The sequence below is a fragment of the Lissotriton vulgaris genome, chromosome 5, assembly GCF_964263255.1.
Source record: "Lissotriton vulgaris chromosome 5, aLisVul1.2, whole genome shotgun sequence".
Lineage (NCBI taxonomy): Eukaryota > Metazoa > Chordata > Amphibia > Caudata > Salamandridae > Lissotriton > Lissotriton vulgaris.
In genome coordinates this window covers 1919212603-1919235452 of record NC_141693.1, presented here as the reverse complement: position 1 = coordinate 1919235452, position 22850 = coordinate 1919212603, and the positions used below count along the sequence as shown (strand labels likewise).

Genomic DNA, 22850 nt, shown 5'->3' with positions numbered 1-22850 from the left:
AGCTGTGCCTCCAAACTGAACACAGGCAAACAGTAATAGACCAGGAAACTAAGAATACAAATAGTCCCCCTAAGAACACATAAAGAGCCATAGCAGAAGACAGAACTTAGTCCCTGCTGCATGAGAGGAACAGAAGGGAAAAAGGAGGTACAAAGATCAGGGCTGACCACTCGCAAGCAAGGATTTCTAAAGGACACTGAAACAAGCAAATCAAAAGCAGGGGGATGGCGTTAAGCCAACATGAGAAATTACAGTAGGTCTCGAAGGCTTGACCTAAAAACTAACCGCAATAAAGGAAAATGTAAGTGCTCTTCTGGGAAAAGAGGCATTTGGGTGACAAATAAGCAAACATGCCTTTCCTCACAGTGGTGCCGTGTCTGGTGAACATACCTCCATAGTCTAGTGCCCTTAGTTGCACGTAATAGTGAGGATCTTCTGTGAGCGTAAACAAGGTTTAAAGATTACGATCACAAAATTCAAGGCTCCAGTGTGAAGTTAAATCAGCTATCTAACTTTTGCTTACCTGAATCGCAAGTACAATGGGTGTCCCTTCACAGTTCCAGACAAAATTTGTCTGTCATAATTAGCCGCCTAAGATTTAAACCGGTGGGTGCCCCGGAGGCGATTTTGTGTTCACGAAGGAAGTGCAACCTATAACACCCATATTTTTTCTCTTTTCTTGGGGGAATGCATTGAAAAGACTAAGGGCCAGATGTAGGTAATTTCTATTTACTGATTCTAAAATACCGAATTTTACCGATTCGGTATTTCAGAATCGGTAAATAGGATGTAGATACAAATTCGGTACATTTTACCAAATCGGTAATATACTGGAGGCCCATAGGAATGAATGGGAATTACCGAATCGGTAAATACCGAATTGGTAATAGGGGGAACATGTTAAGGGTGGCAGGGTGACACATTGACACCCTGTTGCACCCCTGAATAGTGCATGGGTGCACATGGACATGTATGTGCACCCATGGGTGCACATGTACATGTATGTCTGCCACATGGCACTTTAAAAAAAGCAAATAATTGCTTTTTTAAAGGTATTCGGTATTTACCACAACTTGTAGTTGGTGGTAAATAACGAATCCTTAAATGAAAAATTCACTCACTTGCGTGCTCCCTACATTAAGGATTCGGTAATTTACCGAATCGGTATTTAAAGAATTCGATAATTTACCGATTCCTTAAATTACCGTTCAGTAAAGTACCGAATCCTTAAACCTGCCTCCTACATCTCAAACCCTAACTACCAGTCGGTAATGGCGGAAATTCGGTAATTTCGGTCATATTGGGCTTCCTACATCTGGCCTAAAGTAATCTAAATGACTATGTTTTCAACAATATTCATGGAAAATAAATACAAAAAAATAAATATGAAAAATGTAAACAATGAAACCAAATAATCATAATCACAAGAGACCTAAACTATCATGTTTTCTTAAACGAATAAAATCACACCGATGTGTCAGCGTAGAAAAATGTTAAATGGATATTTAAATCTATTTCATGCCTATAGTCACTTTGTCAATAACGTTAGTTATATTGATAAAGTTTTCAATTGTCAAATCTATCCAGAAAATGCCTTCATGCTATTCTTGCCAACAAACTGGAAACAACTGCATGTCTTTCATAGAACCTATTTGCTATGTATGAATGCAATAACAAGACAGAACTAAGCCCACCTAGGTAAATCTCTCACTTGTGTCACTGATAGGATCCGCAGCGCCCCCGCATTCTTCCCTTCCTCCTTAAGCTCTGGACTGAAGTAGGGCCGCAGGGTGGGGGGGAAGGAGTCCCCGGAGAAGGTGAAGAGCAGAGAACGGTCATCCACATTGTACACCGAGAGCCTGCCCGCCTCATAGTCCAGGAAGAGACCCACAGCTCTGGGGGGAGCCCGGGGGGTCAGGAGGGTGGAGGGGAAGGTGAGAGCTGTGTATTCACCATTTCTGAGCCACACTGCCCAGTATCCATTCTCAGGTAATAGTGTTATCTCCTCTTTCCTGTTCACAGACTCGTCGCACACTCCCACTGTCCACTGAATCTTCTCCCCAACCTCCACCACCCAGTAATATCTCCCTGAGGTCATCCTCTGTTTCCCTAGCACATCAACATATATAGTAAATCTCTGGGGCGTGTCGGGCAGATCCTGTTCTTCGTCTCCCAGCCTCACACTCCTTCCGTCCTCGGACAAGATGAGTTCTGGATGAGCAGTGTCTGGATCCAGGGTCACCTCAGCTGTAAAACAGAGGAGCAGAGATGAGAGATCAGAAATCACTCATCCACAATAAACACATTACTGATATTCAGCCGGTCGCTGCAGTAGCATCAGTACTTCATTCAATCCTGGTGCACCACCTCCCGCTGACGACATCCCCATTTCAGCAGCACCCCGTTTCAGCATAGTAATTATTAGTGTAACCATCGTCACAGCTTTTTTTCAAAATGCACTACATGGTGCAGTCTTGTAGTCTGTAAGTAACGTTATTATAGTTCACAGATTGTAACAGTTCAGATGTGAATCAGAAGGGGGCTTGGGAAGCTTCCCCAAGAGCTGCAGGGTTTGGAAACAGTGAACTGAGTTACTGACTTTCACCAAATGTTTAACACTTGATGCAGGAAACCATCTCACAGATGCTGTATGTGAGTCCCAGGAGGGCTCAGTAATCCTTATATCGTCCAAACATTTTTTTCTGTTGTCGGTTGTACACAATATGTGTGCATTTGAGGACACGCCTCTCACTGATGTCATTGACTACAGACCTACCAACTTACATGGTGCCACCAAGTGTCACACGGTATCAGAATCTCACACACAGGGAAGAGACTTTCATATACAGAGAGCACAAAAATGTGCCTATCACCTTTGTTTGCCTATTAGGAAGAGTAGAGTGTGAAAGCTACAGCTAATCCGAACGACATCTCCACCAGGGTTTCCCAGTGGTAGAGCAGGGGTTGGCTCTACCATCAGGAAATCCATCTCTTGACCTGTAAATGATGCAGGGAATGTGAAAGGCTATCCAACAATGTTTTGTAGATATCTCATTATCACTCATCTAGACATAGGGACCGTGTTGTATTGTGATGCCAGGGTATGTGTTTTCTTTTGAAGGCTCCTCGTGAATTCCTGCATGCCTTTGCTCTTTTTTTTGTTCCACTGTTGTCCGGTATGGCATTCTAGCTTGGACTCCGGACCGGACAAAAGCGAATCCCTACCTCTCCTTGTTCTTCCTTCGTGGCCTTATTAATCTGCTTTCTTCATCATTCATAAACCTTATGTGATTTGCTACACTGGCATTGCTGCCTTTTTTTATTTATGGATACCATGATAGTTGGCAACAAGGAAGAAAGTATACCGAATAGGGCCCACCGTGGGAATCTCCTTTTAATTGGCTTGCCACCATTTCAACATTGCTTCGCCAAAGGTACTGTTATTTTTATAATTATTACAGAGCACCTCTGCTTGTTTATCTGGTTGAGCCTTTTACATTTTCACAGTCGACGGCTCCACGCTAGGAGTCCTGTGCAGCATTTCTTTTGGAAGCTCTCTGAAGGCAGCACTCTGGATTGCCTTTGTGCGCGTAACACCCAGGGGCACATGGGTTTGTCTCCAGGAATAAATGCTATGAAACAGATTCATGCTTTGCATCATGGGATTGCAGGAAGTGCTGTGCTACGTGGAGTAAATAAATCTTACGCATTGCAGCAGTTAATTTTACGAAATGAAACGTTTCCTAGCTAACAAGTAGGAACGTTTCAATTCTATTAAGGACAAGTAGGAGGGGATTATGCATTTCTTCCTTCAATTGATTAAATCAGCGGCCTTTAAAGAAGATCTTAAAGAAAAACAACAGACCACATATCCTATTAACCATAGGGGAATGTGTCTCCATAGTAACCATAGTCCTATCCGGTGTATATAACAGTATGACATCCCTTCCTGTTCCTCTTCTTTATCGGAGGAAGTAAACCTTGAACGCTTTTCCGAGATGAATTTCTGATCATTCCCTACAAAAGAGGTAACACCTGCTACCCAATTCCTTGTAACATTACCTGATTTTTTTATTTAGTACATCATCGTATAGAACACCATACAAAGCTTGGACAGGCCTAAATCACAAGGTAGCTGTAAACTAACATCATTTTCATTTGTCAATTTTACATGACTGAAATCGACATATAGCATTTCCCATTAATCAAAACCCTTCACCCACCAATCAGAATGTTGAGTCATCACATTGTATTTGAACAATTTATTTATTTATTTAATGATTTTGTTAAGCGCGTAGTAACTCAAAGAGCATCCCAGCGCTGACCTGCTTCTTCCGGGGTTTCTGCCGTCTGGTGTGTTTATGTTTGGGGGAAAAGGGAGGTCTTAAGGGCTTTTCTGAACTGGAGATAGTTCGTTTCAGTCCTGAGTCTTCGTGGGAGAAGGTTCCAATGTTTAGCAGTGTGGACCGAAAACCGACGGACGCCAGTCTTGGCTTTTTTGACTCTGGGAGCCGAGATGAAATTTTCTGTACTGGATCGAAGGTCTCTTTTCGATTTATAGGGATTTAAGATTTCCTTGAGAAGAGGGGGGCCGTTGTTGTTGAGGGTTTTGTGGGCCAAGCAGAGGGCCTTAAAGATAACCCTCTCTCTCACTGGGAGCCAGTGGAGGGATTTAAGAGCCGGTTTGGCGGAGGATCTTCCTGGTGTTCCTGTGAGTAGGCGGGCGGCGGCATTTTGGACTTTTTGTAGTGTGTTCATGGTGGCTTCAGGAGCTCCCAGGTAGATGGCGTTGCAGTAATCTAGTCTTGCCAGGATTAGACCCTGAATGAGAAGCCTTCTTGCGGTGTCGGGGAGCAGGGGGAAGATCTTCCTGCAGGCTCTGAGTAACCCGAAACAAGTTCCTGCTGTCTTTTTAGCCTGGGTCTTGAAGCTCATGTCTTTCTCGATCCATACCCCGAGGCTCTTAACCTCTTCCTTGGGAGCGGGGGGGTCACCTAGACAATTCTTGTCAATTACAAATATACAACACTTATGGTGTCACTCCGCCATATCACATTAATCTGTGCAGATAGCCAAACAAGTTTTAGAAAATAAAAAACACAAACCCCTAACATGGAAAACAACTGCCAGAAAAGGGGCGGGAAAGGAAATAGGGGCTGTAAAGAGGTGTGGGAGGAGATACAGACCCATGTGAGACCAAAGGGGAGAGCCCATCCGTTATCCTACAGATGCACATCTAGATTGTTAGGAGAGATGACCATCCAGTCAGCACAAAATACATGCCACAAACCTACCCAGGGATAACGCTCTATGTATCCGATGTGGGAACAGTTGTTTGGTCATCTGGCAGCAACAGCCCTTGTAACGCACACAACAGGGTATTCCATGCAGCAGAAATAGGGCATTTACTCAGTCCCATCGTGTCTTCCCGAACCAATGAAACCGGGTCCACTTTCACCCAGTTCAACATTGACAGAAACCAAGCTTTAGTTGGCGGGAGTTCTGCCGCCTTCCAATGGCAGGTGATCAATCTCTTGGCCACCGTAAAACCCAGATCCAAGAACCGGGTGGATGACTTGTGTTCTTTGCTTCTGGGGAAGAGGCCAGTAATGCAGGTCTCCCTATCCGTACGGGTAGTCAATGCTTCAAACACCAAACTCCCAGTAAATACGCAAAGCATGGCAGGCCCAGAGAATGTGCAAGAAGTCCGCGTCTGTCATCTTACATCGCGGGCAACACGCATCTTGTCTAGGAAAATATCGATTAATCTTGTCCAGGGAAAGATAAGCCCTATGGATAATGTAAAACTATATCAATCGAAAATGAGCATTTCTGGAGACCTGTTTGGGGCTTTCGAAGACCATGGACCATTCTTTCTTCGAATAGGACCATCCTTGGTGAATCTCCCACTTAGCTCTCAGTGGTGTTAAGACTGTAAAAGTATGTTCCCAAATTGACTCAGTAAACCATTGTACCAGGTGGCTCCCTGTACCCAATACCTGATTTTCATTTAGAACTGTGATTTCCACATCTCCATTTCGTTTTATTTTTTAGAAAACATTTACATCACATTCATGAACCTTCTGTTAGGTAGATATGGGAAATTAACTTTACCTACCGATTATGAAGTATCAGCGGGTCGATCCAGAGATCATTCCATGATGGCACTGGCTAGGATAATCCTTGCCTCCTTGTCCTTAATAGAACTGAAACTATCCTGCTCATTGGCTAGGAAATGTTTCAAACTCTGTCAAGACCAGAGGCAAGAATTGTGCAGGTTCAAAACTTACAATCAGAGTGGCAGCCTGCGAAATAGGCTTGAAGTAAAACTTCTTGAAGTTTGTCTCGGATGACCAATCCGCAGCACTCATGATGTCCTCAAGCCAGCCACCTACCTGAATGGCCTTAGACGCCATGGCCCCTCTGGCGGAGTGGGCCCCGAACTTATGCACATCCACACAGACCTCAGCCATAATCTACCTTACCCACTTGTCAACAGAAGGTGATATCACCTTGAACAGGTTTTTGCATGGCAATTAGAAGTGGTTTCTCACCTGCTGGTCTGATGTCTGCTGTAATTTCTTCATATGCAAAAAGAACAATTGATGGACAGAATGCAGAACAATGTCATACATTCACCCCAGTACAGAGATCTGGGCCTAAATCCAGCGTTTTTTTGCTCACCATGCCATTCCAGTTTGGACCCAGCCATATGCATATCAGTCTTGACCCTGCGCCCAAGGGGAACAGTCCAGCCCGAACTAACAGGCCAGGGCCGCCCTGGCCTGGAAACAAGAATCCTAGGACCGGTTTCAGGCTTTCAGCCCTCATCAGCCAGGATAGCTTGACTCCAGTGGCATGGAGAGCACGGGACCCACATCTGGGCATACCCGTCCTACTCGGGGTGACAAATTCAAAAAGAACAATTGATGGACAGAATGCAGAACAATGTCATACATTCACCCCAGTACAGATATATGGGCCTAATTCCATCATTTCTTTGCTCACCATGACATTCCAGTTTAGACCCAGCCATATGCAAATCAGTCTTGACCCAGCGCCCAATGGGAACTGTCCAGCCCATACTGCCAGGCCAGGCCAGGACCTCCCTGAACTGGAAACAAGCATCCCACGACCGGTTTCGGGCTTTCAGCCCTCATCAGCTTGGATAGCTGGACTCCAGTGTCATGGAGAGCACAGGGCCCACGTCTGGGCACACCCGTACCACTCAGGGTGACAAATGCAAAAAGAATAATTGATGGACAGAATGCAGAACTGAAGAAATAAAAACCTTCTAAGGGGTTCACTGATACACCTGGTCCTTTTTAACCAACAAAGAAGAAATTGGCACGGAAGCTGTAATATAAAAACAATGCATTTATTAACCTCACATGAGTGAGACTGCGTCACACAGTACCCTCAGGCAGCTGTATGAGACAGTCTAAGGAGTACAGAGAACAGGTGCCTTATATATGCATAGGTTACATAGGCAGCATAAAACCAAGGGAAAGTCCTGACACTTACAAGCATGCTTTTTTGACTAATATGCAGATGCATTCTGACAGCTAGGCCTTTCTGAGCATGTGCAAGGATCTGGAAGAGGGAGAAAGCCCATGGCGAGCACATGGCTAAGATGGCTGCCAAGTACAAAATGGCTTTCAGCTCATGCTAACAGCGTTTCCTGCAATCTTTAACAGATGGTCCTTTTAGCATGAGCTAAAGACATTCCTATGATCTAGAAGAAACACAGAAAATATTTTGCACATTTATTCTCATGAATTCCTCAATATCCTAATCCATTGCTGGGTGGGCATTTTTCATTCTAAACATTTCATTAAGCGGGTATATACAAGGTATAAGCAGGAGTACAAAGGGAACAGAGCATTGGGGCATACAGATAGCAGGAGAGAGTAATGGCTATTATTACAAACAGAACCATCAATATTTTTGAACCCTAAACGGAAAGCAAATCCTAGAACCATCTAGTCCAATTCTATGTAGAAAACATTTTCAATAGACTTTTCCAGTGTTCCTTTTATAAGGGCTAGACTACAGTATCAATTAATATAGTCAAGGAAAGGGTAAAGTAACATTTGTCACTTGCTCAGAAGAATGTCTCTCTCTCTTATTAGCGATAGTTGCAGGGTGTGGTGATGTTTTTTGCGGCTGCTATTGCAGGTAAGCTGGTGCTATGGGCTGTGAGCACCAGCTTGTGAATGGGGCGATAAATGTATTGCAACTTTGGCTCTGATAAAGTGAAGTTAACTCGGCGATAGCTCCTTGAGAATATGCCCCACTTTGTGACTAACATTCAAAAGGTCTCCAGACTCGCCAACAACCCTCAGAACTGATCCACAGTCCCTGCAGTTATGAACCATTGCAATGATAAGTATGGGATTGACTCAAGGCTTCGTTTTGAGACCCAGTGACCTGTGCGTCCTTTCAGCAGGAACTTATCAGAGCCACTACACAAAATCCTAAATGCTCCCTGCATCATCAGGCCCTATTCCAGCCTCTTTGGCATCCCAAGCAGCCAAATAAATTTCATTGGGGTTCTCCCTTCTTGATCTTCCATTCTGGAATGCACAGCTGTGAGGGTCTGAGCCCTTCTTTTCAAAGAGCGCAGGCCATCCTCAACAAAACTCACCCAGTCCCACATTTCAGTGACTCTCCCAATCGCAGTTCAAATGTGTCTGCTTTAGGTCCAATTTAATTATATAAAAAAGTCCACTTCGCACGCTAGGATGGCTTTCATATTGCTAATTTTGCCTGGAGAGAAACCTATTTAGTGGAATGACTGAATCCAAGACAGAGAAGGAATTAGAAGGTAATCAGAGTGGTAGAGGGTAATTCACTCCTAAGAGACGCCTTTATAGATAACTCAGTCCAATATTGGGATATTCTTGTGTTGAAGTTTTGTACCGAAATACACCAGATCATTTTTCTTAAAATGTGAAATAGGATACAACTGAATCCTTGTCACCAACAATATAGTTTCAGATCCACAAGGAAGGTATTAGGTGCCAAAAATATGTAAGCAGGAATGTCATCAATGCATTGCAGCACAAAGAAGGAAGGTTCACAAAGAGGATGGTACAAAACATTCAATCCTGTAGATGCAGAGAGATTAGATTTCAGTGCCACACAAACATTAAAAGGTAGAGCTAGATCCTGATGTTATGTCTTCATATTGTGGGGAGTGTTATAACGTGTTTCATCTGCTTTTTCATTACGATCTACATAAAGATAATAAAATAAACATGTGGAAGCTGAGAATCCACTTTGATTAAGGAGAAAAAATGTATCCACGTTTCAATCAATCAAGAGATCTATGCTATGTTCATTGATGACACCAGCAATGCCTCGGTTTGGAGATATGGAAGAGAATAGTAGCTGGATTTTTATTATTATTATTATATTCTTATATAGCGCCAGATTCGACCCCCGAAGGGGTATCTCCGCGCTTGCCTTGGGAACCTTTCCTGGCTTTTTTCCTGTGAGATAGCCCCTACAGGGCATCCCCAAGGTGAAAGCCAGGCATCCCGCCGCACGGGGGCCGTTGTGGAGATTAAGCAAGCTTAATGCCCAGAGTTGCAGAGTGTGAACCCATGATTAGGTCAGGCACCGAAGCGAGAATTATCGAGTCTGTGGACTTTTGAGCTCAAGACCCTGCCGCGTCGGGAATTGAACCCTGGTCCCGGGTCTGACCTCTGCTTCAGGGTCTGCCTGCTCTAACCAGTGAGCCACACTTCTCCATTTTAGTGCTGGCTTAGAGATGGGGGATAGAGTGATCCGAAGGAGGTTATAGTGTTCAGCCTATGGGACATAATGTCAGTGAAGGTCACTGAAGGTCTCTGTAATGAAATGATAGGATTAAAATCACTCTTCTGTAAGTCAGAAGAGAAGCGATTAAGAGCGCCTCTAAAGAGCGTTTCTAGTGTTGAATATTCTAGGAATGGCATGTATGATATGTGATTCCTGAAAAGGTGATAATTATTTGAGGGCAAGTGTATTTTCATCTTAGCCCTAAACAAGGGCTGTAATATTAAAAGTTTGTCATTTGTATCCTGTTTCAATTCCTAAACGAGAACACAGTGTTCTAGGGGAGAAGATTTTGCTCTGTTGAGTTTACGCGTTTCTAAAATTGCCAACTCTATCAATTTAGGACACAGCCTGCCACTTTTTCAGCAGGCCTACCAGTTTTTGTCAGCAATCCTATAGCTGGTTATGGCCCAGTTTAGGGTTTTGTATCGCAGTTCACTGGCATTTAAAGGTGAAACATTTGGTTTCTTTCTGGAAAAAGAAACTAAAAGTGTCTTCCTCGGTGAGAAGAAAGCAGGGCAGTGAGGTGAGGGACAGTGAGGGGAGGGATAACTCTAGAAATAAGCCACTAAAATCATCTCCCCACATCTCAGGTGGCCTATTTTGTGGCACAAATTAGACACAGTTTAGTCACACATGTAGTGGCGACGACCTTGGACACTGGTGCACAGTTTCACAGGTTGCATTACTTTTTCCTTAGAAATTCTTATAATCTGCAACCATCACGTTTTGATGTGGCAAAGCAAAAATTCGAACCTACTATTTATCATCTTTTGTGCTGAAATGCACTGTTTAATAAAAAGAACTAGTTAAAAAGCTTTTTTTTCCCCTCTGGGTTAACTGAGGTTGGTATGTACCACACCTGAGTTAACTGTGATTTTAATAAACAGAATGAAATGATTGTGCCTACAATCTGTCTGCCAGGTTCTACCCACAAGGGGCAAGTGGGTGCTTCTTTACCCTAGAGCTTGCCCACTTAAAACTCCCTTTTCTGAATGAGGCGGAGAATATTTAACATGCCCACATGGGATCTTCCCTCTCTCAGGAAAAGCATCAGGATCAACCCCCCCAAGGGGTCACTTACCCAAGAGAGAGAGTGCTGAGATGTGCTGCCCGAACACTTGTCAGGTAACTATTCAACAGCACATCTTTGGGTCTGCACATAACATTTACAGTTCCAGAGCTGGAAACAGGCCCATTTCACGAGGGTGACTTTCTGCCAGTCCTCGTTTTTCATCTAACAACCATAAGAATGCTGGAATTTGCAGTTAAAATGTTCCTCACTAAAAGTATGAGTCAGTAAGTCCTAACATGGATTCTTCAATTGGATAAAAGACCAAACCTGAACAGAAGTCTCCCTAATGACATCGTAGGACACAAATAAAGAGTTGAGAGCCCTCCCCCCTATGCGCACAGAAAAAACAAGCGATGAGCAAGCAAGCAATTTTAGTACCTGTATAGTGAATACTGAGCAGGCCTAGTACAACCATAAACAGTGCAGGCAAGCCACACTGAACAGGTCCAGCAGAACGAGCAACACCTCCCCCCCAGCCCCCTCTCTCCCCCCGATCTCCCTCGTCTACAATGATCCATCAGGCAGCACGGATACCAGCAGCGCAAGGTGCAACGTCTATCAGCAGCAGTGCGTGCTCCTAGCAGAGTGGCAGTTCCTATTCACTCTTCCCTCATATTCAGAACAATCAAAGCCAGCAGCAATCAGCAGTACAAATATCCGTCTCACACACGGGGCATCTCAAACATTCTACTCACATAAAGATCAACTCAAACATCCTCCTCACACACAACGTTAGATCAAGCAACCGTCTCACACTCAGGGTATCTCAGACGTCTTCCTCACTCACAGAGCAGATCAACCATCCTTCTCGCACTCAGGGCAGATCAAACATCCTCACACACAGCAGCTCAAACATGCTCCTCCACAGACAGGGCAGCTCAAACATGCTCCTTCACACAGGGCAGCTCAAACATGCTCCTCCACAGACAGGGCAGCTCAAACATGCTCCTCCACAGACAGGGCAGCTCAAACATCCTTCTCACACACAGGGCAGCTCACACATCCTCCACACACACAGGGCAGCTCAAACACCCACCTCACACACAGAGCAGCTCGAACACCCACCTCACATACAGGGCAGCTCAAACATACTCCTCACACACAGGGCAGCTCAAACACCCACCTCACACACAGGGCAGCTCAAACATACTCCTCACACACAGGGCAGCTCAAACATCCTCCTCACACACAGGGCAGCTCAAACACCCTCCTCACACACAGGGCAGCTCAAACATCCTCCTCACACACAGGGCAGCTCAAACATCCTCCTCACACACAGGGCAGCTCAAACATCCTCCTCACACACAGGGCAGCTCAAACATCATCCTCACACACAGGGCAGATCAAACATCCTCCTCACACACAGGGCAGCTCAAACATCCTCCTCACACACAGGGCAGCTCACACATCCTCCTCACACACAGGGCATCTCAAACATCCTCCCCACACACAGGGCATCTCAAACATCCTCACACACAGGGCAGATCTAACATCCTCCTGACACACAGGGCACATCAAACATCCGTCTCACACGCAGGCCAGATTAAACATCCTCCTGACACACATGGCAGATCAAATATCCTTCACACACACAGGGCAGCTCATACATCCTCCTCACACACAGGGCAGCTCACACATCCTCCACACACACAGGGCAGCTCAAACGTCCTCCACACACACACAGGGCAGCTCAAACGTCCTCCACACACACACAGGGCAGATCAAACGCCCTCCACACAAGCATGGCAGATCAAAGAGGAAGCAAGTGAGATGGAATGAGAAGGAGTTGGTTCTGGGCCAGTGTTGCATCTCCAGGCAGCATAGAAGCTCTGACTTTTGCTCGTACAGGTACACTGCTGAATTAAATTTACATTTCTATAGCCACAAAATGTTATCACAACAAAGAATATGTGACTGCAAATAAAATATGTTTAACTCTGGGCGTATTGAGAATATAAATGTCTAATTGAAGACAAGGTGGCGCCTGACTGATGGCTGCAGGCGATCAATCTCTTTGCCGTCAAAGACTCGAGAGACAGAAGAAAAATGATGCAGGTAGTTGCAGCAGTAATACACAGGGGAGAGGGCCAAAACCCAGGGACACTAATCTCGGGGGGCTCAAGAGTATAACGGGATTGTTTTCCCCGGCCACCAAGCCAGACACCTCCAAAAGGGGCTCACCTGTCCAGGCAAAAAAGGCTCTCTCTGTTAAAGGGAACAATGGGCAGAAGACTGCACAGGGGGATATACAGGCTGCCCAGTCAGCTTTTACTGGGGATATACATGTAGCTTCCAGCTCTGGGACACAGTGTGGAGAGGCCAATGAAGGAATCAGAGGTAACACTGATCAAGATGGAGGGGGCGGAAAAATGAATCTTAGCCAACCCCATGAACCTCAAGTATCTCAAGAACTTTTTGTGGGAGAAAAAGAAGATACGGTTAACAAAAGCGCGGTGGTATCAGTCGAGCCAGAGTATAGAGAGAAATTGATTTCAATTCAAAGTACTTTATTCGGTTAGAAATATAACCATAAAAGCATGACACCTAATATTACATTCACAGGAAAAATAAAATGACCGAAGATTTCAATAAAAAGTGTAATTCCATAGTCACAGACTGTGAAAAAACAAAGTGATAAAATAATTATTACTACAGAAAAAGAGTTTAATTCATTGCTTTTTAAAATTCCCATATGGATAGTGTCTCGGTCCATACATTTTAATCCATCAGAGTGGGTCAAATTGATTAAAAGTGGGGATGATGTAACCACTCGATAGAAAACCACTTCTACCCGTCAGGTAATTACTCTGTGCTTTTTGACATGGGGACGGGACATATAATGTTCTGGGGTAGAATTCACTTAGGCTCCAGGTGGATATAGGACCATCTCCTATTTGTGGCTGCCGTGATTGAAGATGTGGGAGGACGTATTTACTCCTGTATTTTACAAGTACCAAATCGCCTGCAATGTCTTTTGGAAGAGGTCCTAGCCAGCCCACCCTTATAACACTTAGCATAGTACCATCGATGTTGGATGGCAGAGGTCTATTTTTAGTTAGCCAGAACATGACCTTATTTCTTAGGTCCTGTTGTCTTTCTTTTTTCCCCTTAGTGAGTTCTGGTACTCCCGAGAGGACGCACACAAAGGGAGCGGCCTCCGGTGGCAAATGTAGGAGATTGGTTTTATATGGCATATTCTCAGTTAGCCGCTAACCCCTTATGTATTATAGATGCTTTGTTCGGCCCTACTCTAGAGTAAGAGCTCCGTGCTGTTGGGCCTGCTTTCGAGGAGTTTAAAGTTGTCTTTTGTGGGGTTACTAATTGGTTAAGGGTGGTCTTACTGTGTATGGTGGTTTTAGGCATTTCTGTGGAGGCTGGGCCCTGTGGCTGAGAGGGCCCTGCCAGAGTTTTTATGAGTGGCGAGTTCGCCTTAATCGCTTCCTCGACACCCGTGAGCCTATCCCCTAAGCTGATTATTTTTTCAATCAGAGGAGATATTAATGTCTTCAACATGTTTTCGATCGAGGCCAATAAAGAAGCCGGAATAGGCAGTGGGGGATTTGGGTTTAGTTTTTGTTGCTTTGCCGGACTCCCCATTTGTTTAACCCCATCTCTCTTCCTTTTAGCAGAGGAGACCTGTGGTGACGCTATAGATTTGAAATGTAACTTTGGTCGTGCAAAAAGGGGAGTACCCTGGGAGCTTTCAGTTAGTTGGGATTGTCTAGAGGGCTGGGGACTAATGGTTGCTATAGTGCAAATAGGGGCACTAATTTGCACAATTCCTGATTCCACAGGGGCGTACGTGGGTTTGCATAATTTATTTAGTTCCTCCAGCAGTGATAAATCTGGTGCTGCATCGGCAGTCTGTGCGAGACAACATATAGTGAAAGGGCTATCCATGACGGGGGATCGTTCTATTCTCTCTAGTTCACTGGAAATGGGGAGAGTTGCCCTCTTAATGAAGTAGTCCATCGTTCCCTTAAGCAAGTCACTCTGGGAGGGAGTATTTCTGGTATCCTCCTTGCGGGTCATAGCGAAATGGCTTATATATGTTAAAACTGGTTCAAAATCAACCACCGGGGAAAAGTTCAACTATGGTGACGCTCTGGAGGGACCTGTAATAAACTGGGGAATGTCAATGAATATCTGTACCTTTTGTCTTTGTTTTACTTTCTTCCGCAGTTCAAAATCGAAAGGGGGGTGCCCCGTCCCGGCCTCTTCTGGCCTTTGGTGGCCACAGATGGCCCGGCGCTGCCCGCGCGCGCCCGGCGACGCGGGTGCTCTAGCTGGACTTTAGAGCACCTCCGGGGGCGGTACAGGGCGGGCGCGACTTCCGGTCGCTTGGGCCGCTGGGCAATGGAGTCCGCCGTGCCGCGATGTCCGAATGATACGGCGGCAGGCGGTAGCAGTGCTGGGAAGCAGCGTGGAAATGCTGCGGCGCTCCAATAGCCCTCCACCACTCCCAGGTCAGTTGCGTTCTGTCCCCGCTCCCCCGGGGCTCTAGCTGGACTTTAGAGCACCTCTGGGGGCGGTACAGGGCGTGCGCGACTTCCGGTCGCTTTGGCCGCTGGGCAATGGAGTCCGCCGTGCCGCGATGTCCGAATGATACGGCGGCAGGCGGTAGCAGTGCTGGGAAGCAGCGCGGAAATGCTGCGGCGCTCCAATAGCCCTCCACCACTCCCAGGTCAGTTGCGTTCTGTCCCCGCTCCCCCGGGGCTCTAGCTGGACTTTAGAGCACCTCTGGGGGCGGTACAGGGCATGCGCGACTTCCGGTCGCTTTGGCCGCTGGGCAATGGAGTCCGCTGTGCCGCGATGTCCGGATGATGCGGCGGCAGGCGGTAGCAGTGCTGGGAAGCAGTGCGGAAATGCCGCGGGGCTCCAATAACCCTCCACCACTCCCAGGTCAGTTGCGTTGTGTCCCCGCTCCCCCGGGGCTCTGGCTGGACTTTAGAGCACCTCCGGGGGCGGTACAGGGCGTGCGCGACTTCCGGTCGCTTGGGCCGCTGGGCAATGGAGTCCGCCGTGCCGCGCTGTCCGGATGATGCGGCGGCAGGCGGTAGCAGTGCTGGGAAGCAGCGCGGAAATGCTGCGGAGCTCCAATATCCCTCCACCACTCCCAGGTCAGTTGCGTTGTGTCCCCCCACAATTGATCACGAGCGCTTTAGTACAAGGGATCACAGTTAGCAGCGGCCCAGAGGATACACTGGATCTTGGGGATACATTTTACTCAGTTACAGATGGATCTGAGTTCAGCCCCTTGGAGGCAGAAGGTAGCGGCAATGCCCTGCTCTCTAGCTCAGTCTCGAGCTCTAATACCGGCACTGGAACCCCACCAAAGGACACTGTTGTAAGAAGAAAGAAACTCTCAAGGAAACAAAGGGACACCCACTCCTTGGAGAAAACAAGTGGCGAACATCGGAGGGGTAGCAGAGGTTATATGGATGAATGAATGATTACACATTTCTATAGCGCATGGTTACCCTAAGGCATCCCAGCGCTTATGTGGTCCAGTCATCTCCATTAACTTTAGCAGAATAGGAAGGTTTTCAGCATTTTTCTAAACCTGAGATGGTTCTCCTCCAAGCGGATAGCATCTGGAAGATTATTCCAGAGCTTTGCAGCCTGTAGAGCGAAACGTCTGCCCCCGGTGCGCGATCTCCTGATCCTGGAGATTGCCAGTAGATTCTTATTGCTGGATCTCAGGGTTCTGCATGTTTGATAAGGAGTAAACAAGGGTGCAAGAATGTCTGGTCCCGAGTTATGCAGGGCTTTGTGAGCAATAGTCATTGCTTTAAATTGAATTCGTTGTTGCACAGGCAACCAATGTAGTTGCTTCAATGCTGGTTTGGCAGAGGTTCTGCGTGGGATGTTTAGTAGTATTCGGGCAGCACAGTTTTGGATGGTCTGAAGAATCTTGATTGTCCCTTTAGGGGCCCCTAGATAGACTGCGTTGGCATAGTCTAATCGTGATAGTATAAGGGATTGTACTAGGATCCTTCTAGCCTCAAAGGGAAGTAGTCCTAGAATTTTTCTGAGTGCTCTCATGAGGGCGTAACCAGTCCCTGCTACCTTCCGGGCTTGGACCTGAAAGTTAAGGGCTGGGTCGAGCCACACTCCCAAGCTTTTAATTTGCTCCTTAGGGTTTGGAGGCTGCCCCAAAGAGTCCAGCCACCACATATCCACAGAGGTAGGTGGTTTATGTCCTAGCATCATGACCTCTGTTTTAGCTCCATTAAGCTTCAAAAAAGAGTCATTCATCCAATCCTGGACTTTACTAAGACAGGAGGATAGGTTGTTATAAGTCGTCTCCTGCCCCGACAGGGAGATGATAAGCTGAGTATCATCAGCATATGTTACCAACTGTACTCCCCAGGGTTGCACCACCTCAGCCAAAGGTCTCATGTAAATATTAAATAGAGTAGGGCTGAGGGATGACCCCTGGGGAACACCACATTGGAGCTGCATTGGGGCTGAAACTATATCATCCTCAAACACTGAAAAGGTCCGATTGGACAGGAAGGAGCTAAGCCAGTTCTGTGCGGTCCCAGTGACACCTACATCACTCAATCTCTGAATGAGAATCGTGTGATTAACGGTATCAAAGGCCGTTAATCACACGATTGGGAGAAGGGAAATGTGCGGCCATACTATTATTAGACCTCAGTGCGGCCTTTGATGGATCCAACACTAAAATGGGATTACTCAGCCACTAGGAGCGTCTATCCAGACCACATTGGGCAGGGGGCTGCAGAGTTGGATGATAAGGCTCCCTCCCTAAGGACGATACTGGATTCAATCAAACAGTTTCAAGAAGGGACATGGATGGACGGTAAAAACAATAGACTGCCAACAAAGAATTTACAGGGGGCAGTAAGAAAAGTAGATAAGATATGCACAGATACCAACACCAGATTAGCCCAGCTGGAAGACCATGCAAGCCTTCTTGAAGATACCCAGGTGAAAGACTTAGCCCAGATTAAATAATATGTAACGTGGGCAAGAAGCAGACCAGGACAATGTATACTCTATTCAGGGTTTTATTTTTAGAATAGTCAGAATAACTGAGGGAAAACAGGGAATAGTCCTTCCCGTGCCGAGTTGGGAAAAGAAACAGAAGAGGTGAACAGTTCCAATGAATTGTGGGAGATGTAGTCCGCTCCTCGTTGCAAGGCTTCTTGTTTTACAGCCCTCCTCAAAGGTAAATGGACTCCGTGGGAAACAAAAACAAGAAAAGAAAGAAATCAGGAAGGAGTCTCTCCCTTTAACGATATCGGGGGTTGCCGGAGAAGTGTAGGAGGAGCCACCACTACCGTCACAAGTGTTCACAACGCAAAGGCGGCAGAGGCTTACTTCCTATTACCACCCCCTCCCTGTGTCAAGACTCGTTCCCATGCCAGCGTCAGCCCGAGGCGTCCCCGTACCTTGGTGAGCCACGACCCTCCTCCTGGGCCGTGGCTGGCGTCTCCGCGTTGCCAGCTAGGGTCTGGCTGCCCTTCTCTCCGCTCATCTGCTTCTTTTGCTCCTTCCATGGGGCCATCTTCTTTCCTCGTCCTCAGACCTTCTTCTTCTTGGCGCGATGTCGCAGTGCTCCAAGGTAGCACTTTGAATGTGGTCACCAGCGTCCGTCCTTCTTCCCGTGCAGATATCCGGGCCAAACATAAGATTTAAAGGAGCCGTACTCGTTTTCGTTTGGGGTGGTCTGCAAACACAGAAGGGGAGAACAATGAGGAGGAAAATCTCCCGATTGCGTGTCCAGAGAGTCTGTTTCCTCACACACCCCAACCCCAGTTTGTTCACGTTCGGGCAACAAAGGAAGGCGAGACAGAAAGTCAGCGTTTCCATTGTCGGTGCCTTTACGATGGACTACCTCAAAAGAAAAGGGCTGAAGGGAAAGGAACCATCGTAATATTCTTGGATTGTTCCCCTTGTTTTGACTCATCCAACGTAAGGGAGCATGGTCTGTATATAGAAGGAAGTGGTTCCCCTCCAAATAGTATCGCAATTTTTCCATCGCCCACTTAATAGCTAGGCACTCCTTTTCTATGACCGGGTAATTCTGCTCACGGAAAAATCATTTTCTGCTAATAAAAAGGATCGGATGTTCCACACTGTCAGTCGAGGACTGGGATAACACTGCCCCTAACCCATGTTCGGAAGCGTCCGTGTGTAACAGGAAGGGTTTCGAGATATCAGGAGACCTCAGGACTGGGGCAGTGGTTATGGCCGTCTTAAGGTTTACAAAGGCTGTTTTGGTCCTCACACTGGGGTGTTGGAGATCCTTACTCTTGACATTTTTCTGTAACAGATCGGTCAGAGGGGCAGAGAGTTCAGAATATTGTGGAATGAACCGCCGGTAGTAACCGAGGAGCCCGAGAAATGCCCTAACTTCTTTCTTGGTTGATGGAAAAGGGGCATCCACTATCGCTTTCACTTTTTCTGATTGGGGTTCGATAACACCCTTTTCCTAATAGGAACCCTAGGTACTTCACTTTCCTAAACCCTGCTCTGGATTATTTTGCATTGATATGCAAACCTGCATCCTGAAGGGCTTTAAGGACCTGGGTGAAGTGTAGTAGATGTGTCTCCCAGTCAGGACTGAAGATAACAATGTCATCAAGGTACGCTGATGAGTACTCCTGATGTTCTTGTAATACCTTATTCATGAGGCGTTGGAATGTGGCAGGTGCCCCGTGTAAGCCAAAGGGTAAGACTGTAAACTCGTACAGCCCTGATGGAGTAACGAAGGCTGTTTTTTTTTGATCTTCTGCTTTGAGAGGCACCTGCGAATACCCTTTTGTGAGGTCTAGGGTTGTGATATATTGTGCCTTCCCCAGTTTCTCTATCAGCTCTAGGTATGGGATAAGAATTGCACTTGGAAATAGAGTTTACAGCACGGAAGTCAATGCAAAAGCATACTGAGCCATCCGGCTTTGGCACGAGTACTATGGGGGACGACCAGTCACTTTTGGATGCCCTAATGACTCCCAGGTCTAGCATGTTTTGAACTTCTTCTTCAATAGCTTGTCTTCTGGCAGCGGGTATACGATAAGGCATTTGCTTTATGACTTTCCCTCTTTGTGTTTCTATGGCATGTTCCGCTAACAGTGTTTTCCCTGGTCTATTCGAAAATAGATGGAAAAAGGTACTTAGGGTATCTTGAAGGGTCTTTTCCTGCTCCCTACTTAACTCAGGGTTGACAACCAACTCCTTCAGGGTATTGTCTTTCTTTGAAATGCTGTCCAGGTTGTGCACATCTTGGGGGGGGGGGGGTTGGGGGGGAGGACCTAGCCACTTTTGAAGCAGATTTATATGGTACAATTGGGTTTTCTTTGGTTTGATCTGTATTTGGTAGGACGTTAACCCCACTTTTTTTGTGATTTTATATGGGCCTTGCCACCCTGATCGTGGTTTCCCTAGGATGGAAGGTAGAAGGACCAGCACCCAGTCTCCTACATTAAGGTGACACCACTTCTTTCCCTTGTTATATATCATTTGTTGTTGTGTTTGTGCTTTCTCTAAATTGGAATCAGCAAATTCTCTTAGTTTATGTAGGCGTGAATGTAGGTTCTGTGTATACTCGAGGAAGCTTTTAGTATCCTCTTCTTTCTCCTGTTCCCATACGTCCTTAGTGATCTCTAGAAGGCTCCGTGGTTCCCTCCATATAGAAGTTGGAATGGAGAACACCCCAAACTACTTTGAACCTGACTCCGGACCACATATAAGGCCAGAGGAAGTAGCATGTCCCACTCTTCACCCTCAACGGTGAGAAGCTTCTTCAACGTTAACTTCAGAGTGGCGTTGTACCGCTCACAGAGTCCGTCCGTCTGGGGATGATAGACCGACGTTTTGATATGAGAAATATCCAATGAGGTACAGATTTGTCCCATCAGCTTAGAGACAAAGGGAGTCCCTTGATCCTTCAATATTTCCCGAGGGAAACCGACCCGAGAGAAGAGCTCTATGAGTTTCTCCGAAATATTGCGAGTTGTGGGGGTGCGCAAAGGGAAGGCCTCCGGATACCTTGTGGCATAGTCAACCACGACCAAAGCATAGATGTGGCCCTTCTTGGTACATGGTAGGGGCCCAATAAGGTCCATACCAACCCTTTCAAATGGTACACCCACAACAGGTAAGGGTTGTAAGAGAACTGCTGGTGGCTTGTACGGATTCTTTTTTTGACAAATCTCGCATTCCTGGCAGAAGCGAATGACTTAGGAAAAAATACCGGGCCAATAAAAATGTTGTAACAACATCTGTATGGTCTTTTGGGCTCCTCTGTGTCCCGCTAAGAGATGTGAATGAGCGAAAAAAAGAACCTGCTCTCGAAATGATTGGGGTACCAATAACTGAGGATCATCCCCTGGTTTTCATATGCGATACAACAGGTCGTTTTTTATCTGAAAAGAGGGGTAACTCAGGGGTGTTTGTTGAACCTGAGCCCAGGCAGACTGTAGGGTCGGGTCATTTTTCTGAGCGTACCGAAAGCTTCTGTCTATGACCCAGGGAGCTTGGGTGAGGAGGGTAGGTGGGGGTTCAGACAGGGGTGTGTCTTTCTGCAGTGGAGAAGTGTGGCTCACTGGTTAGAGCAGGCAGACCCTGAAGCAGAGGTCAGACCCGGGACCAGGGTTCAATTCCCGACGCGGCAGGGTGTTGAGCTCAAATGTCCACGGACTCGATAATTCTCGCTTCGGTGCCTGACCTAATCATGGGTTCACACTCTGCAACTCTGGGCATTAAGCTTGCTTAATCTCCACAACGGCCCCCCGCGGCGGGATGCCTGGCTTTCACCTTGGGGATGCCCTGTAGGGGCTATCTCACAGGGAAAAACCAGGACGGGTTCCCAAGGCAAGCGCGGAGATACCCCTTCGGGGGTCGATTCTGGCGCTATATAAGAATATAATAATAATAATAATAATAATAACATGTTGAGGAAGGAGGGATTGTCTTGCCCTATTATCATTTGCTCTGGTAAACTGGGAACAACTCCAAGTCTGACATTTAAAGTCTGGCCCTGGGGAAGAGTCACAGGGATTTGTATGACTGGGTATATCCTGACGTCTCAGTGTACGCACCTAATCAGTACACATTCTTTGATCCGGTCAGGGAGAGGAGATACAATGGACTGGAGGATGACTGACTGTTTACAACCTGAGCCTAGTAATGCCCTTACCGGCTCCCCTTTTACTTGGACACTTACATGGAAACTGGGTCCTAGCTCTGCAGAATACAATATGGAACGAGGGATACATCCAATATCCATTGGTTCTTCGGGTGTTTTCTTCTGGGGACATTGTCGCGCTATATGCCCCCATTCACCACATTCAAAACACTGGGGATTACGAAGGGGAGGTGGTTCTAGACGCGGTGGTCTTGGCTTTATCATTTCCATTGGAGGTTTAAGGGGTTTATTTTCTGGTTTGACTACCGCCCCCACTGGTTTCACAGATTTGTCAGAGTCCCATGGTAAGGCCCTAGGTTGTGCTCTGTAAAAGGTAGTGGCCATTTCTACTGCCTGTTCGGGACTGAGATGTTTATGTTGTTTCAGCCATCGTTGAATGGGGTACGGTAGGGCTTCTAGGAACTGTTCTAAGTAAATCAAATCCATAATTTCGTCCTTTGTTTGTGAGTGGGGTCTCAACCACTTATCAGCTGCTGCTTTTAACTTGAAATACAGAGTCTTAGGGTTGTCGGAGGAGGTACCGCGTTCCCTTCTGAACCTGACCCTGTATGTCTCTGCGTCCATACCCATATGGTCCAGTATCAAGGTCTTTATTTCTGCATAGGGAGTTACACCGTTGGAATTAGCCACTTGGTAGGCGGCTTGTGCTTCACCTGTGAGAAGAGGGGCCAAGAAAAAAAGGCCATTTGGCTTCAGGCCATCCAGACGCCCTTGCCGCCCTTTCGAAGTTAAGGAGAAATGCATCGGGGTCTTCCCCTGTTACATATTTCTGGA

General features: G+C 46.5%; 1 pseudogene across 1 annotated transcript in view; it reads right to left on the bottom strand.

Moving 5' to 3' along the window:
- Positions 1-687: 687 nt before the first annotated feature.
- The window catches only part of LOC147717721 (E3 ubiquitin-protein ligase TRIM39-like), a 165800-nt pseudogene continuing 143637 nt past the window's right edge, over positions 688-22850 (bottom strand). Inside the window, exon 10 of the transcript XR_015296087.1 lies at positions 688-2247. The product of XR_015296087.1 is annotated as an E3 ubiquitin-protein ligase TRIM39-like (transcript). The remainder of the gene's footprint in view (positions 2248-22850) is intronic.